Source organism: Malaclemys terrapin, chromosome 25 (assembly GCF_027887155.1).
Source record: "Malaclemys terrapin pileata isolate rMalTer1 chromosome 25, rMalTer1.hap1, whole genome shotgun sequence".
NCBI lineage: Eukaryota > Metazoa > Chordata > Testudines > Emydidae > Malaclemys > Malaclemys terrapin.
This window is the reverse complement of record NC_071529.1, coordinates 9,214,983-9,232,172: the sequence shown is the minus strand read 5'-3', so window position 1 is coordinate 9,232,172 and position 17,190 is coordinate 9,214,983. Positions and strand designations below refer to the sequence as shown.

The window sequence follows — 17,190 nt, the reverse complement described above, 5'->3', positions numbered from 1 at the left end:
ACACACAGATGAGCAGTTCCGATTCCCTCCAGTAAGGGGCAGCAGTGACATTCTAGTCCAGTGGTATTTCTATGACCCACCAAGACCAGGGCCCCGCTGTGCCAGGTGCTGGGCAGACACTGGCCCAGAGGATTTACAATCCAAATAGACAAGACAGAAACCACGATGATCCCATTTTACAGACGGGGAACAGAAGCACAGAGAGATGAATGACCTGCGAAGCGAGCCCAGGCCTCTTGAGCCCTAGCACCTTAACTACAAAACCATCCTTCCACTGACCAGCTGGGTGACCTTGGGCAAGTTGGTGCCCCTCTGTGCCTCAGTTTCCCCATCTGAGGGGTAGTGATACTGACCTCCTTTGTAAAGTGCTTTGAGGTCGACAGATGCAAAGCGCTCGAGATTTACAAATGATGATTATCCGGCACCCAGAGCAACAATGGAAAGTCATTTGTTAACTCCGAACGTTTCTCTATGACAAATCCATCCACACAGCTCCAGGATCAAGCCCTGCTTCCCATCCAAGCCTCCCTTGATTTCAACAGCAGTAGGATCTCGCCCCTTCTCCCTGTAGCGCCAGGCCAGACGCTCCCCTGAAGGCAGAGCACACACACAGCAATGCAGAGCTTTACTGATACTCAAACATCTCTTGCATCTTCTGGGCTAATCCTCTGCTAACGAGATTGCCACCAGAGACGGGAGGAGACTGGGGAATTCAGCTAGTCTCCCATTCGGACAGGGGAAGGTCCGTTTACAAACAGACAGATTCCAGGAAAAAACGATTTCCCAATGCACTGCTGCAGCGTCACGGCCCGCAGCTTGCTACAGCCGGCCCAGATGCCAGCCAGAGCGGTCCCTGACAGCGCAAGCCAGCCATTTCAGGGGATAGCCGAGTAAACAGGCAGCATCGTCTAGTGGGTAGAGCGCCAAAGATCTGGGTTCTAGTCCCGACTCTGCCACCTGCAGCCTACAATTGGCTTCCCCATTCAGGGCCTCTGGCTCCCTCGCCCAGTTGGATGGGCCGAACGTCTCTCTCGGACGCAGTTCATGCAGCCCCCAGTGCCAGGGGGCCTTCAGCTACTACTGGCATAAGAGTGAAGACTCCAGATGTAGATTCTGGATGGGCCCCCTAAGGAGCCCTGGTTTCCCCAGCTGGGATTAAACAGGCCCCTGCTGCCCTGCTCCCCTCCTTGCTAAGGCAGGGAAATGGGTTCCCCAGCATGGGGAGGGGTGGCGGGTTAGGGGTTAGCTTGCAGCCCTGTGCAGACAGATGGGTCAAACCTGTAGCAGGCACCCAGGCGATTGCTTTGCACCAGCCCCGCTGCATGTCTTGCCTCCAGGGGCAATTTGTGGGGGGGAGGAGGGGGGGTGATTGGTGAAGGGAAATATCCATCCCCGTGTCCTCTGGGGGGTTGAGTTAGTCTCGCCCGCTCCCCCCAGCCCGTCCATGGCATCAGAGCACCAGATCGGTGCCTTGCTGCGGGAAGCCCACGCCCCGGGTTTAGTGGCTGGAAGAGAGGAGAGCACGGAGCGGTGCCCTCCCCGAGCCGGCCTGCAAAGGTGTGAGGATCGGAAGGGGGGGGATGAAGGAGCAGGACCCGCAGGGCACATCCTGAAGGCAGTGCCCTACAGCCCGCACGTCTGCACATTCCCCGCTGTGACTCTGCCCTTGCCAAAGGGGTCCAGCCCCCCGACCTCTTTGTCAGGGGAGGGGATCATGTCGGGGCAGAGGGAGCATCTCTGTCTGAAGAGGCCGTGTGCAAAGGCGGTGCTGGCCCCACAAAGACAGAGAGAGCCCCCCGGCCAGCAGAGCAGAGACAAGGCGGCTGGGGAGCAGACGAAGACTGACCTAGAAATCTCACAGCAGGGCCTGCTGCACCGCGATGGGCATCTGCAGCAAAGGAGAGCTGGGTCAGAGGGGAGCCACGGCTCATGGCAACGGGGTGGGGTGGGAGTCCCCCCAGGGGGGTGTAGGAACCAGGAGGAGGGGCAATAAGAGAAGGTCCCAATCTGAACATCACCCAGGGCCTGGGCTGGCAGGGTTCCCACGCTGAAGCCAACAGAGGTTTGCACCCTGCAGGATCGGGCCAGTGGAGAGGCAGCGTTCTCTCTCTCCCCCCCAGGGTGGAGGAGCTGGGGTGGGAAGCCAGGAGGAGCAATCACATGAGCCCTCCCCATCCGCTGAGCACCGGCCCAGGGACTCGCGTATCGGGCCAGAGCGCTGGCAGGTCACGGCGCTGACTCCTCTCCACCTCCCCTAGCGAGCTCTGCCAAGAGCCAGGCTCCCGGGGCAGGGCGACTCGCCCCCCTGGACCACCACACCAGCCCCACACCAGCGAGCCAGGGAGACTGGGGAGGAGATCCAGCCACCTCCCCCAAGCCAGCCAGCCAGGGGCCTGCAGGACGGACATTTTCCCAGGATGTCCTGGCAGGACTTTAGAGGCTTGTCAGGGCATCTCCTTCATGACCTTGGTATCCAGCCTCCCATGTAGCATCCCTGTTATCCCAGTTCTGAGCACCTCAATCCTGACACACCGCACCGCAGGCTATCCCAGCCCCCCACCCCACCTTACCCCGACAGCTCCACTGACCATCCCCCTGTGCTATTCCAGTCATGAGCTCCCCAACACACAGCTCTGCAGATCAGACTTTCTGGTCCTGCTGCACCCCCTGCCCTAGCAGCCCTGGGATCCCCCCACACCCTCAATCCAGCCCTGAACCCCCCACACACACACTATTCCAGTCTTGGGATTGCCCCCCGCACACACACATCCTCGGCCAGTGCATCTCAATCCTGTCCTACAGCCCCCTGCTGTCCCATCCGGGATCCCCGCACACAGCCCCACAGAGGCGGTTCAACAGGTGGCCCCGTTGGCATCTCCTCCCAGCCGGGCAGCTTGCACCCAGGTGCGTCCGTGTTTGGAAGGGAGCTGGCCGGCGGTTTAACCCCGCACGGGCCACAGGCCCAGCGCTCGAGGCAGGGTTTGCTGGCACGGCACAGGCAGCCCCGGGAGGAAAGGGGACAGGCCGGGTCACTGCAGCAGGGCGGGAGGAGGATCGGCTCAGGCCAGGCGCCCGGATCTCGCCCTCCGAATCAGAGACGCCAGTAACTCCAGGAAGCTGCTCACGGGGGTTGGGAGGCCTCACTGGAAATCCCCAACAAATTCAGCCCCGCTAGCCACGCCCTAGGGGATTGCAAGGATCCTACCCCCCTCCCCAAAATGCCACACTTCCACCTCCGAGCCCCTCAAACGATGGGACAGGAAACCCAGACAGCGGCTCTTGCTCACAGGGCCAAGCGGGGGAGGGAAAGAGACAGACTGGGGCTTGCTTTCACCGGGTTTGAGCCACTGCCTACGTGAGGGAGATCACCGCACAAACCCACCCCCAAAATCAGCACTGGGGGCTGCTCCGGAGGGGGCCGGGGCTGAGCGGCAGAGGGAGAGATGGGGGGGGGGAGCTGGCACTGGAATAGCAGCGGGTGCTGTGGGTCAGGATAGTGGGGCGTCATGAAGACTGTGGGTAGGTGCCCAGGGTTGGATGAGGAGGGAGGGGCTGCAGGTGGGCAAGGCCTGGGGCTAGAGGATGGGGAATTTGCACAGGATTACACCTGCCTCTCGTCCAGGCAGGGCTGTCATGCTGGTTTCCATGGGCCAGGGAGTCTCAACCTCTCCCTCCTTTGCTAGGTGACTGTACTAGGGAGACGGCGGTGGGAAGGCGTTTGGATCCTTCGGAGGAGCGAAGGCCCCCTCGGCCCCGATGCTGTCCTCGCCTGCATCCCAGGCTCGCCACCCTACAAATCAGCCAGCCAGATGGGGCCGCGCAGCTGGCCGCTCTTTTCATTAGGGGTTTGTGCTGAAAGCCCAGCTGAAGAAACGCAGCCTCGCCACCACCGCCCTGCCTGCCACTAAGAACGGCGAGTATCCCGTCCCAGCAGCCAATCCACCTCACGCTGGGATGCTGCCAGATCTCACACGCTAAGGGGGCTTGGCCTGGTAAGAACTTGGATGGGAGACCTCCAAGGTGCAGGTGGGCAGTTCGGTAGTGAATCAGCCAGTACTGATCCCCCTCAAGATTATCCTGGTCATCTGGGGGTGCCATCTGTTTAGACAGATGTGGCCCTGACTCCCTGTGATCCTCAGGCACTTTTTACTAGAGCTTGGTGGTCCCCTCTGGCTTACCTTGAATTCTTTCCTTGCACTTTCCATTGGACAGAGCAAGCTTCTCTGCTCTCCAATCTACGCTGTTGCTGTGTGCTGTTAAACAACTGCTGCAATTCCACCCCAGAGGTGGCTGCATGTCAGTGTTGGGTGAAGTGAGCCACAAGGAACACTTACCTTGCACTTTCTATCAGAGGCTCTCAAAGCACTTCACTGGCATTCATGCACAAAATAACCTTACATCCCCCCTCTGAAGCACACTCATTTCTCCCCATTATACAGAAAGGCAAAGTGACTTGCCCAAGGTCATACAACAAATCAGTGGCAGAGCTGGAAGTCCCAATGCCTACACTTGCTACATGCTCTCCTCTCTACAGAACACCTGCTGTATATAATCCCTGACCTACTCCACAGCGAGGTTGTCAGGCTTAATCAAATTACCGTATGTCTGTGAAGTGCTTTGAGATCCTCAGATGAAGAGCGCTAGAGGAGAACAAATGGTTATCTGTTATTAACGCTACCGGACCAGATCCTCAGCTGGTGTAGTTGGGGGCAGCTGCCACAATCCCTGACTCTGCACAGGAGACACCAGAGTTTGCCCTGCAGTTTGGGTAGCCACATGCCCCAGCGCTGAGTGAGTGCAGATCACAACCACTTTGACTTGGTGCAAATGCTCGTGGGGCAGGGCGGTGGAGGGCATCGCTCCCGGCACGCGTCTCCTGCCTGGACAGATTGATTGCAAAGAGCGGAAGGAGCTGGAATAGCAGGGCTGGCTTGTAGGCTTGAGGACATCAGCGGCAGAGACCTGTCTGACACCCAAAGCCTATTTCAAGACTTCCCAAGCGTGATGCAGAGAAGGTGTCTGACCAACCGCAAGCCACAGGGGAGGGTTCTCACTTAGGGAGAGTTGAGGAAAGCTCTCCGGATTAAAGCATCTTCCAAGCTACTATGAAGCCCTAGAAAACACTGCAGCTCAGATAGAAAGTGCTTTAGACTTTACACAGCCAGCCGTGTGCCAGACACCGCTAGCAGCCGGCCTTGGCACAGAGGTGTAAGCAAAAAACTCCTCAGCTCGCGTAAATCACTGTGGCACTGTGAAGTCACTACTGTGATGCCAATTTACACCCCTGAGAATCTGTCCCAACGTTTGCAGCATCTGTCTTAGCCGGCTACAGCCCGAACACTGCAGAGGAACCGAGTGTCCTTGTCTGCTCCATCTGGGGTTCAAATACCCCCGGCAGACTTTGTGAGAGGCAGGGTTTGCCCCAGGAACCTTGGTCAAATTCTCTTCCTGCCCACTGCCGGAGTAGCATGCTCTGAATTGGCTGCTGCCCTCTGCCCAAAGGGGGCTGCATTTCACAGCTGCTCTGCGGGGTGACGGGTGCCATAGAGAGGCTAAGGTTCATCACAGAGGGGATTCAGCAAGGCTGGTCCCTTTCACCTTCTGCGGCTCGGTATCAGCTGTTAACAGGCGGACAAGGGGAACGGCTCTCTAGACAGGCAGTGCCCGCCCACACACACTGGAGTTGGGCAGTCAGCGGCTGCTCGCTCTCAAGAGCCGATCCAGATTAAAAAAAAAAAAACAGATCTCTCCCCCCCCCCCAGCTAATAACTGCCAGTGTCATGAAGCGGCTGCCGGCCCGTGGGCACAAGCATTTAGGAAGGCAGAAGGCTCAGGGATTAGAGCCCGGGGCTGGGATCTCTTCCTGCTCCTGGTGTGAACGCATTTGGTGATTTGGGGCAAGCGGCTTCACTGCTCTGGGCTTCGTTTTCCCCACACGTGGAACGGGGCTGACGTTAGCCAGCCTCAGAGGGAGCAGCCAGGCTCCGTTCATGGAGGGGGCAAAGCATCTTCATCTGGTACCACCCCAGCCTGCTCGGAGCATGCAGCAGAGACAACACCCAGGCCCTTGGGAGATGCTCTGATCGCTCCTAGTGCCAGGAATTTACCTTTTACAGGGCCCCTGGCTAACCGGGGGAGAGCAGGTAGAGAGGGGAAAACGGGGTGGGGAGTCGCCGTCCCGCTAAGGTTTCGTCTACATGGCATTGGAAACCCTGGTCTGTGGGACCCAGGCTCCTGGACTCGGTGCTCCCAAGCCTGCACTTGCTTTACAGCTACCGGATCCAGGTGCTAACGCGTCCACACTGCACCGCGCAGACCTGCTGACTCGGGTCTGCAGCTCGACCTCCGCCCGCACTGCAGACTGACAGGGCTTGGACCCAAGCCACACAAGGTCTCCGGCGCTGACACCGGCCCCCCCGGCAGGGGTCCTGAGCGCTCCCTGACCCGAGTCAGATGGAGGTGGAGGACAGAGGACCCAGAGGAGATCACGCCTCGGGGCAGGGCGTGATTGTCCGTCCCTTGTGTTCTCTGCAGACACATGCTCGCTCCTGTAATGACTCAGCAACGGGCGGGTTGGCCCAGGTCTCCCCTTTCCAGTCCCATAGCTGTAATCTACCCTAGTGACCCTGGGGAGGGGGAGATGGTGCGAACACACAGATAAAGCCACTGGCTCTGCACTGTCACCCAGGGGTGAGAGAGCAAGTGAGCGGAAAGTGACTAATCAGTACGCACAGCTTCAGCAACACAGGGCTGGATCTAATGGTTCCCAGGTTGCCCGATACCCATGAGCCTACGGGCACGGAGCAGCCAGGAACATACATGCTGGACTGTGCTGCACAGCGACAGTGCCGTCTAGTGGGTAGGGCACTTGCCCGTGACTCAGGAAACCTGGATTCTACTCCTGGGTCTGACCTGCTGGGTGACCTTGGACAAGTCACGGCACCGCCGTGCCTCAGTATCCCCCCCTCCCACCTTTTGTCTCGCAAGCCATTCGTGGCAGAAACTACCTCCCACTAGGGGTAGGAACAGCGTCCAGCACAGGAAGGCCCCGATCCTGGAGGCAGCCTCTAGGTGCTACAGTACCACAAACAATGACCACTGTCTCCGTCCGATGGCAACGACACACCGCCTGCCTCATCTTCGAACCACCGTGCAAACATGGGCTCGTTAAGCCCCACCTGCTCCCGGGAGAGAGGCAGGATGGCCACCCTCGTCTTACGCACGGGGGAAGACGAGATGCAGAACGAGGTTAAACGAAGGCCCTGATTTCACTAGAAATAAGTCAGGCAGCTCCAAACCTACAAGGCCCATCAGAGGCACGGCTGGCCCCGCGCACGGACACAAGCCCCAGATCTCGGTGTATAACAGCGGTGGTCACGCACGGACGGAAAGCGTGGCAGGCCGGACCTGCCCTTTCAAAACTAAACAGACCCCGAGTGACCCGTGCAAGGGGAACGAGCGACACAGCCAGGATTAGGAGCTGGGCAGCTATGCCTCCCGTTCTTGTTCGGTAACCACTAGGCCTGGCCAAGCGCAGCTGGGCTGAGAGGTTGCCTCCATTGCCGCTGGCAGGGAAACAGCCCACGGCAAGCACACGAGAGCCAAGCTCTCCACTCCCCACCTCTAGTGTCCGAACAGTCAGGAAAATAAGGAGGCCTGCTCTGGCCGGGTGACATAGTTACACCAGTATCGCCCCCACTGTGGGCCCAGTTATACCAGTATAAAGGTGGCTTATACCAGGATAGCTGCCTTGCCTTCCCTTCCCACACAGGAATAGGTCTACTCACGTAAGCACCTTTATACCGGTGTAACTGCACCCACCAGGTCTACACGACAGATCTATATCGGTATAAATACGTCACTCGGGGGGGGGGGGTGAAAACGCCACGCCCCTGACGCTGCCGGAACACCGACCAGACCCTCGGCGGAGACGGCGCTAGGGCAAGGGAGGGCTTCTCCCGTCGACGCAGCTACCGCCTCTCGCCGAGGTGGATTAACGCCACACAGGAGCGTCCTCGCTGGGGCATTTTAAGCGCCGACCAGACCTCCGGGGTCGCACAGCTTTCGTTACACCGGGATCGCTGGAGCCATCCAGCTTTCCCGCGGATCCAAGGCCGGAGCAGGGCGGTGGGTCCAGGGCTCTGCCCCGGCGCTACTCCCCAGCTCAGAGGGCACCAGGGTAGGGAGGGTGGGGCTGGCACAGAGCACTCACAGCTCCGATGGGTGTTGGCACCTCGCCTTCTTCCTCCCGGGACAGCTACCGAACAGGCTGCAGCGGCGTTTCAAAGGAGCGTTCTCAGGCAGGGACTTGGCCTCGTCCTGCCTGTCTGGGTCTCCTCCCCACCCGGCTCCTTTCCCCGCCGCCCCATTTCCCGGATCTCTGGTCCCACCTGCACCACCCCGACCAACACGCCTTTCCCCCACCTCCCCCACAGGCCGTTCCAACATGTCTCAGCCTGCCTACACGCATGGCTTGGGCCTGCCTACACGCTTTCACACCGTGGCACGGCTCGGGGAGGCAACCCGGTCCCGTGCTCACCGCCAGGCCAGACCACGCTCTAGCCATGTCGTGGGACAGGCAGGGCCGCCTGACTCAGTGGTTTTCGCAGCATGGTTGAGTGCTAAAGCAAATACAGCCAGCAACCCATAGGGCTCGACCGCAGGGGAGGGGCGGAGAGCAGAACCCAGCATGGGAGGGCGTGCTTGGGGCAGCTTCAACGGAGCTCTCAGGAAAGAGATCCTGCCCCTATGGCCAAGGGTTCACAAGCCGGTCAGAAGATCACGGCCATCCGGCCTTTCTCATATTGCTACTCCGCACAGTACAAAAACCTGGAAATCCCTTCGTCTGTGTAGAGGTGCCCAGAATGGGCCCGGCGGAGAACAGCTGTGCTAGGAGAATGTGGGGCTTTACCCCTGGGGGAAACCCTCCAACATGGGCGCTGACCTCGGCAGCGCACGCAAAACCTGCCTCAGTTTCCCCTTCGGCCACCCACGCAGAGGAATGTGTTAGCAGCGAATTCAAACCCCTTTGTTCACACACGGTGCCACAGGCCCCCGAGCCCTCCTGCTAAACACGGTTCCTCCCCAAACCCCAGCGTAAGAGAAGGTTACCACACAGCATCTCTTCAACGCCACTGAAAGGTCGTTGTTCCCAGGTCACTCACCCCATTGTCATTAACCACAAGGTCCCGTTCGCAGGGCCCCATCCCCCCTGGGAGCGCCAAGCCCGCTTCTCTCCCCGAGGTCACCTCAGGTCTCCTGCCTGCAGATTCCAGGCCTCCTGCTCCTCTCTCCTCTGTTCTCGGACAGCTTCCACCTACCCCGTTCTGACCCTCCCTCACCCCAGGTCTGTCTCTTTGTATGACCCAGGTACCGACTCCCCGCAACCGGCAAGCAGCTGACCAGTCACAGATGAACTGCACCCTCCCCGAAGGCCAGTCGTTCTGCGACGCCGGTCCACAAGAGAGGATAAAAGTCTCCCGCCACGGCAAGCTAACGGTGCTCCGCCTTCAGCCAGTGCAGCAGAGGCTTGTGATCTTAGCCCTGAAGTTGCTGGGTTCAAACCCCACTCTGGACCCACGCGGGCGGGTCGCACCCGAGTCCTGCTGCTGCAAGTAACTAAGGCACGTTCTGCTCCCAGTTTTGCTGGTACAACCCTGGCTGCAGCACTCCCCGATTGACTGCTCTCCTGACTAACGTGCCAGGGTTATCAGAAGCCACAAGCGCCAGGAGGGCCTTTCACCCAGGAGGCCTGCAGAGGGAAAACCCACTTGGTCTTCTAGCCAGCTTCTTTGCGTGTAGCAGGCTCCCTATGCATTGCAGTGAATAGCACAGACCCATCCCTATGTGATGTGGGGATCTTGGCCAGCACGTGGGGGATTTAACTGGAGACTTCCAGAGCTAAAAGCACAAACTGCTACAGCTAAGGAACCAATCCTCCTAGATCTGGGGCTGTCACAGACTCAGATCCCCCATGGGCCAGGCACCTGGAGGGACCACAAAAGGACTCGCCAGTGGGCTACATAAACAGCTTGCAGAAGGAAACTGACAAACTCCAGCCAGCTTCCCCCTGGAAGGCTGCTAAGGGAAACCGACTGGAACACTAGCCAGTTTCCCTTGGCCGGCTTCACTGGGCTGCCAGGGCTTTTATATGGATAGAACTATCCGCAGCCGGGCTTCTATCAGCACCGCTATGTAAGAATCCCATCTCTAACCAACCCAGCTATGCTGGGAAAGTGTAGACCAGACCTTACAGTCTAAATACACCAGGTGGGAGGGGAAACAGAGGCACAGAGCCGGGAAGTGACTTGCCCAAGGTCACCCGACAGCTCAGTGGCAGAGCTGGTACCAGATTCACTGATCCCCAATTCTACTCACTAGATCACGCAGCCCCCTGCCCGGCTCCCATGGCAGGTAAAGAACAGACTGGAGCGATTCCGCGCTGGAGATCTGGCCCAAGGGGAATAACTCCGGGGGCTTGGCCAAATATCTTCCCCACCTCATCCCACAAGAAAAGGCCTTGATGTCCAAGCCTGTACCTCATTGCTACACTGGCCAGTAGGAGCCACAATCCTGAAATCCAGCCCACACGGGGTCTAGCAGCCCCTTAAAGCGCGGTTCTGCTCCCAGAAACGATGGTGTAAAGAAACCAGCCCCCTCCTACCCTACGGAGCGGCTCATATCACAGTCAGACCGATTGATGGTAGCCGCCAACGCTTCTCATTCACACTCGCCTCGCAGAGCTATGAGACAATGAGCTGAATTCAGCTCAGACTCCCACGTCAGCAGCGGAATCCATTAACCAAGTTCCAGTGGCACTTGGAGACAGCAGGGCCACACAGGTGTCACCGAGGGAACGATTCTGCAGGCCGGATCCGGATGACTGAGGACGATGGGTGAGAAGGAAAAAGTCCAGCCGGATGCTCAGATGAGCTTCCAGGGCAGACGGCTTAAAACAAAAACCACCAGCCCCATCTTTTCTCTAGGCAACTGTGCACATTCGGTAGGAGTCACAGACACAACCATGGAGCATCGCTGTATTTTCGAGATGGCTTCGTAGCCATTAGCCCAGGGTTGGTACAACCACAGCACTGGGATTTCATTAAATGCTCCCTGGAATCACAGCTTCAAATCCGAACAGGCCTGTCTCCAACGCACACCCTTCCTGGCGAGGGAGTGTCTGGGGGTTAAAGCTCTGCATTGCAACTTGGGAGATCTGCTCTGCCACACACTCCCTGGGTGACCTCGGGCAAGTTCCTTAGCGCCTCAGTGTCGCAACAGTAAAATGGAGATAATTCTTCCTTTGCCTTGTGTATTAGACAGTTAGCACCTGTCTCTTATGATGTGTGAGTACAACGCAGCCCGGATCTCAGCAGGGACTTCTAGACGCTACAAATCATAGATCAAGTGGGCCTTAATCTTCTCTCATTTAGACCCCTGTAAGTCAGAAAAGCAGCCTGAGAGAGAGGAGAGTAAAACCCACTGAGTTCCATGGGTGGATCTTTTTAATAAGTCCTCTCTGCACCGCAAGAGCTCATGGGCCTATGGCCCTGCTCCAGTCTGCTTAGACAAAGTTTACCCTCCATGCACTAGCTGCTATTTCCTCCCCCACCCCAGAATCAGCTGCATTTAGAGTCTCTGTACATACAGCAGCACAGAACGCGCTTGTGGATCCTTTCTGAGTGAGCAGTGCTCGCTACATAATTAATCAGGAAAGGCCCTTCCTGAAATCAAATCCCCTCTGATCGGATCAGAAATCCGCTGGGCCAAAGCTTTGAATACCGAGCCGCGCACAGGCCCTGCCTGCAGCCCGGAGCCTAATTTTCAAGCGTGGCAATACTAAAAGGACAACAAATAAGGCTCCGATTTTCAAAGCCACCGAAGGGATCTGGCTGCCAAAAATCACGATTCCAAAATTAGCTACAACATTTAAGATCTGAGGCTGCAGATTTCGGTCAAATTTCGAGACAACCCAGGGAAGATCTGAATTTGGGCCAAGGTTAGTAAGTGCCTTGGGACTGGAGCGGTGTCTTCATTCAGTGTTTTGTCCAGCGCCAAGCAGGACGGGTCGTGGTCCATGACCACGGCTCCAAAGTGCTACAGCAAGAAGGCTCATAACGAGTAATATTTCTCCTGCTGAATCTCTCGTGAGAGGCTCTCATGCCCCACAGCAGCTTGGATTGGAGATGGGATAAAGGGAGGTCTTTAGGGAGCCCCATCAAAGGGTAACGATGGTGTACCAAGAAGAGGTGGCCTGTAAACATTAAAAAAAAAAAGGGAACTGGAACCCCCCTGAGGATAATAATGTAAAGCAGCTGCCTCGGACATGGATTTTCCTCCGAAGCAGACGCTGTGGGGATGGATCCGCCAGAATACTCAGCAACCAGATGTTCCCATTTAGACAATGGGGTCTGAGAGCTTTGGAAAGTCCAGTCAGTGGGACTGAAGCTAGGGTGACCAGAGAGCAAGTGTGAAAAATCAGGACAGGGAGTGGGGGGATAATAGGAGCCTATATAAGACAGAGCCCCGAATATCAGGGCTGTCCCTATAAATTGGGACATCTGCTCACCTTAACTGAATCGAACGCCCACTGAAATCAACGGGACCCTTTCCATTAACATCAGTGGGCTCTGGGCCAGGCTCGTAGTTAAGAGCACACAGCCCTGCCAACGCTTGTGACTTTCCTGCACGTCTTGCGATCTGTGGCTTTTTTCTTAAAAGCCGTCATGTGATTCCGGGAGGAGCATCTCACAGCCTTCATCTACCTCAAAAATTCTCTGCTCCTCATGGTTGCAAAGAAAAACTTGAAGACACAAAGCTGCACCAGAAGTCAACTCAGAAGAACCTCACATTAAAAAAAAATTAAATAAATAAAATAAAATAAAGTCATGAGATTTATTATGCCCATCTTGTGATTTTTGAACTCTTGGGACTAGCAAATGTTTCATCTATAAAGCCAGAAGGGATTACTGTGATCATCTGTGATCATCTGGTCTGACCTTCTGTATCACACAGACCATAGGACTTCCCTGAATTAATTTCTGTCTGAATTACAGAAATATAAAGCAAGAGTCCTGTTCACCCTCGTTCTAACCCACCCAATTCCTCTCTCGTCCCAGAGCTAGGGCTAGAAGCCAGGAGTCCTACTTGCCAGGCCCCCCTGCTCAAACCACTAGACCAAACTCCCCTTCTCAATGCTGTTTTTGGAACCTTATGTTCCTCTTAGTGTTCCACACCCCTTGTCCCCATTCAAACCATATGCTCCTTTGAGCAGGGACTGTCTCATGATAAGTTCATAGAATCTCAGGGTTGGAAGGGACCTCAGGAGATCACCTAATCCAACCCCCTGCTCAAAGCAGGACCAAGCCCCAGACAGATTTTTGACCCAGATCCCTAAATGGCCCCCTCAAGGATTGAACTCACAACCCTGGGTTTAGCAGGCCAATGCTCAAACCACTGAGCTATCCCTCCCCCCAGTTGGTCCAGCTCTCAGCACACAATGAGACCCTGATCCCAGTTGAGGCCTCTGTAATCACTGTCCCTCCTCCTCTCGGGTAGAAGCGACTGCATCTAGAAGATCACACCCCGTCCTAGGCACAGCGTGAGCCCCGAGAGCGAAGGGCTCTGACTTGGGAGGAAAGGTTTAAAGAGTTAAACAATGGGCAGACAGAAATAGTAACGCTCCGCAGACATCCGAAAGGGTGTAAGCACACAGGGAGGAGGCATTACTTATTACGCAAGGAGGACAGGAACGGAGAGGGGAAAAAAAACAAGGATGAATACTAGGAAATATTTCCCAGCAGCAAGCTACGTGAGGGCATGGAAAGACCTCTCCAAGGGAAGAGCGGGGAGTCCCGTCGTCCATTCCCCCATGGGCAGGATGGCACCAGACCAATCTCTCAGCTCTAACCTCTCTGATCTTGCCGGGGTCCTTCACAATCACCACCAGACTGCGTATTGCACCGTGCAGCCCAGCTCGCGGCTTACGTTCTGCTCTGAGCTACACCCGCATCCATCCACAGTAACCCCGCTGAAGTCAACAGCGTTACTGCAGATTTACACCGGCGCGGCCAAGAGCAGAACGTGGCTCACCGTTTGCAGCACCGGGGCGTGCTGGGCCTGGCGATCCGAACGGCACACACAGACAATCCATTAGCAAGCCCGTTTTCCCGCCATGGCCCCATTTTGCAGGTCACCTGCAAGGATAACAAGGGACAGATGGAGAAGGAAAGCAGGGAGGGGAGTGAATCCCACACACATCCCAGCGTCCGTCCGTCCCCAGCCTCAGCAGGCAAACCGTCTAGCTCCGAACAGCAGAACGGTCCAGGGACCACGCAAACAAAACCCATCGCCCGGCAATGAGGCTACGAGCGCTGCAATATTCCAGACCGTCCTCCTCCAAAGGATGCAAGTAGGAAGGATAAATTATTTAAGAGTAGCTGCTGCTCGGGAACCTTTTCATTCCCCCTGCATGCACCCCCACCCCCACCCCGCTTAGTATTTATAGCACACGGCTAGCGTGCAGTACGAGGCATCAGCAAACCTTTGTCTAACGGGCAATAAGACACACGTTTTCCTTCTCCCACCCCAGCCCTGACGGTCCAACCAGCGACGGGGAAACGAAGCGACGAAGCCTGAAGTCAAGAGACGAGATCGCGATTCGAAATAATGGGGATTTGGGACAGGGGGCGTTCATGCATCCGAACTGGCTTCGCCTCCCCTTGGTCTCCACGGCACAAAGTTTAAGCCCCAGGTTTCCAGAGAAAGGGATCCAGGGGGTGGAGGCAGGGCTGCACCCCACAAGCAGCAAAGGCCAGGCACCGTTAAGGGGATGCAGACCAAGGAGAGCATGCACTCTCTTGGGGAGCTCCAGAACGACCCCCCCCCTTTAAAGGCCCCAGGGGAAAAATCACCCCACCACCCTGACCCCCAAGCACTGCTGCCCATGGGCCCCGATTTGCTTCCAATGAGTGTGGTGTGATTGGCGCACACACCCTGTCTCACACCCCCAAGCACATCCTCCGATCGCGGCAACCTACCAGACACACACACACACACACACAACACAAACTGGAGCTCAGCCAGTCCTGATGAAAGGCACTGTCTAAACAGGAGGCTACGTTCCTGATGCCAACCCCCCTGCGCTGGGTCCCCCCCCGCATACATGCAGGCAGCCTGGGCATTCTGCACTGCCGTTTCATAACCATCCAGTCTCTGCCTTTTGTTCCACTGCCTGTCCTGGCAGCCTCTGCACCCCTAGGTGCCTGGACCCCCCCACACACACACACACACCCTACAAAGACTTGTCCCCGTCCAAGGGAAGGACAGGGCATCTCTAGCAGCAGGGTTCATTAGCAACACCAACCCAAGGGTGCACACACCTTGCTAATGCACCAGGCAGGCGGTGCCTGTCTCCACCACCTCCCCCTGCCCAGCCCAGCCCAATTCGCCCCCCATCTCCTATCGCTTCCTCTCCCTGCAACATTCCCTAACAAAGCCCTGAGCCACCAACAGCTGCTGGATACCCCGACCTCCTCCCCGCCCCTGCTCCTCTGGGCATGCACAGGTAGGTTACCTGTCACAGGTATGGCTTCCCCCTCTTTCCCTGCAGCAGGTGGAAAGCCTGTTCGGGGGGGGGAAATGGGGGGAAGGGCTGCCCCCTGCACCCCTCCCCGGTGTCAGGAGCATCGCATGCAGCCGCCGGGCCGGCTCCCCTTCTCCTGGACGCTGGCATGGTGCAGGAGCCCGGGAGAGGCTGGTGCACGGTGTCCCTGGGTGGACGGGCCCCTCCCTTACCTGCAGCTGCTGAGATTCACGCTGCTGCTGCACGGGGCGGGGTGCGGGGGGGGGGTGGCTGCAGCTGGGCCCAGCCTGGCTTGGTGCCCCCTGGCTCTGCCCCACCTATGCCAGGGATCTGGCTGCCCCCCGCTCCTGCTCCTTCACCACCAGCTCCTGCTCCTCCTCTCCTCCATCTTTGCAGCTGGCTCTGCTCACTCCCTCTCTCCCCACCACCAACAACAACATTCGGTGACGTCACTCGCCGTCACGTGACGGAACCCTGGGCTAAAAATAGCCTCCCTCCCCCCCACCGCTCTCCTCCTCCCCCCTCCTTTGCCTGGTCCCCGTGGGGCGTGGCCTCAAAGAAGGAAGGCGCGTCACCGACACTGTCTTAAAGGGCCAGAGGAAGATGGGGGGGGCAGGGGGTGTGATTTTTCAGGGCTGGAGCCGGGTGGGGCAAGCCCCAGTTTTAGGCCTGGCTGCAGGGTGGCCCCGCCAGGGAAGGATGTGAACAGAGGTTGCAAAGCCCAGCGCTCAAACGTTAGCACATGCCGTGAATGCCGGCCCCCGGGGAACCTGGATTGGGCCCCCTTGTGCCTCTGCTTTCCGATCCCAGGCGTTAATGACAGGCTCACGCAGCCCTTCAGTCCCTGACTCATGCAGTTATTCCGTATTGCTTTTCCTCCGCGGTCGATATGCAGCCCCAGGCCTTATCTACCGCACGCCGCCCAAACCCCGTGCTGAACGCAGCGTCAATTTCTTCTGGGGTGTTCCTCTGCTCGCCGCAGTGATCTGAGCGTGTCACGGACACGTGTGAATTTAGCTTCACAACGCCCCTGTGAGAGGGCCCATGATCCCCATTTTACATGATGGGAAACTGAGGCACCGAGACACAATGGGCCAACGTTTGGCAAAAGCGTCCACTCATTTTGGGTGCCCAGTTTGAGACGCCTTGGGCCGGTGGGTTTCACGGCTACCTGCGGGCAGCAGAGGAATGCACCGGGGAGGGGTGCAGGGGGCAGCCCTTCCCCCCCACCCCCCACCCCCAGAACAGGCTTTCCACCTGCTGCAGGGAAAGAGGGGGAAGCCATACCTGTGACAGGACTCCTGGGTTCAGTTTCAGGTTAGGGAGCCGGAGTGTGCTCTAGCGGTTTAGACCAACCTGCCCCTGTGCCTCTGGCCTGTCCCATCCCCCTCTGCCACTAGTCCCTCCTCCCTGGCTCCTGCCCCCACCCCCCCTTCTCCTATCTACTCCCTTGCCCAGCTCCTGTCCCCCTCCTCTGCACCCATATCCTCCCCCTTCCCTCCACTCCTCCCCACCTCTGGCTCCTGCAATCCCTTTTCACATCCCCTCCCCATCCTCAGCCTCAGGCATCCCAATCAGCCTTCACCTCCCTCCTTCTCTTCCAGGCT

General features: G+C 57.6%; 1 protein-coding gene across 4 annotated transcripts in view; it reads right to left on the bottom strand.

Annotated features, from left to right (window-relative positions):
* Window positions 1–15,978, bottom strand: part of HDAC5 (histone deacetylase 5) — a 103,680-nt gene extending 87,702 nt beyond the window's left edge. For all 4 annotated transcript variants that reach the window (XM_054014345.1, XM_054014347.1, XM_054014348.1 and 1 more), the window contains exon 1: window positions 15,796–15,978. The gene's annotated coding sequence lies outside the window, so the exon portion shown is untranslated. The remainder of the gene's footprint in view (window positions 1–15,795) is intronic.
* Window positions 15,979–17,190: the final 1,212 nt, after the last annotated feature.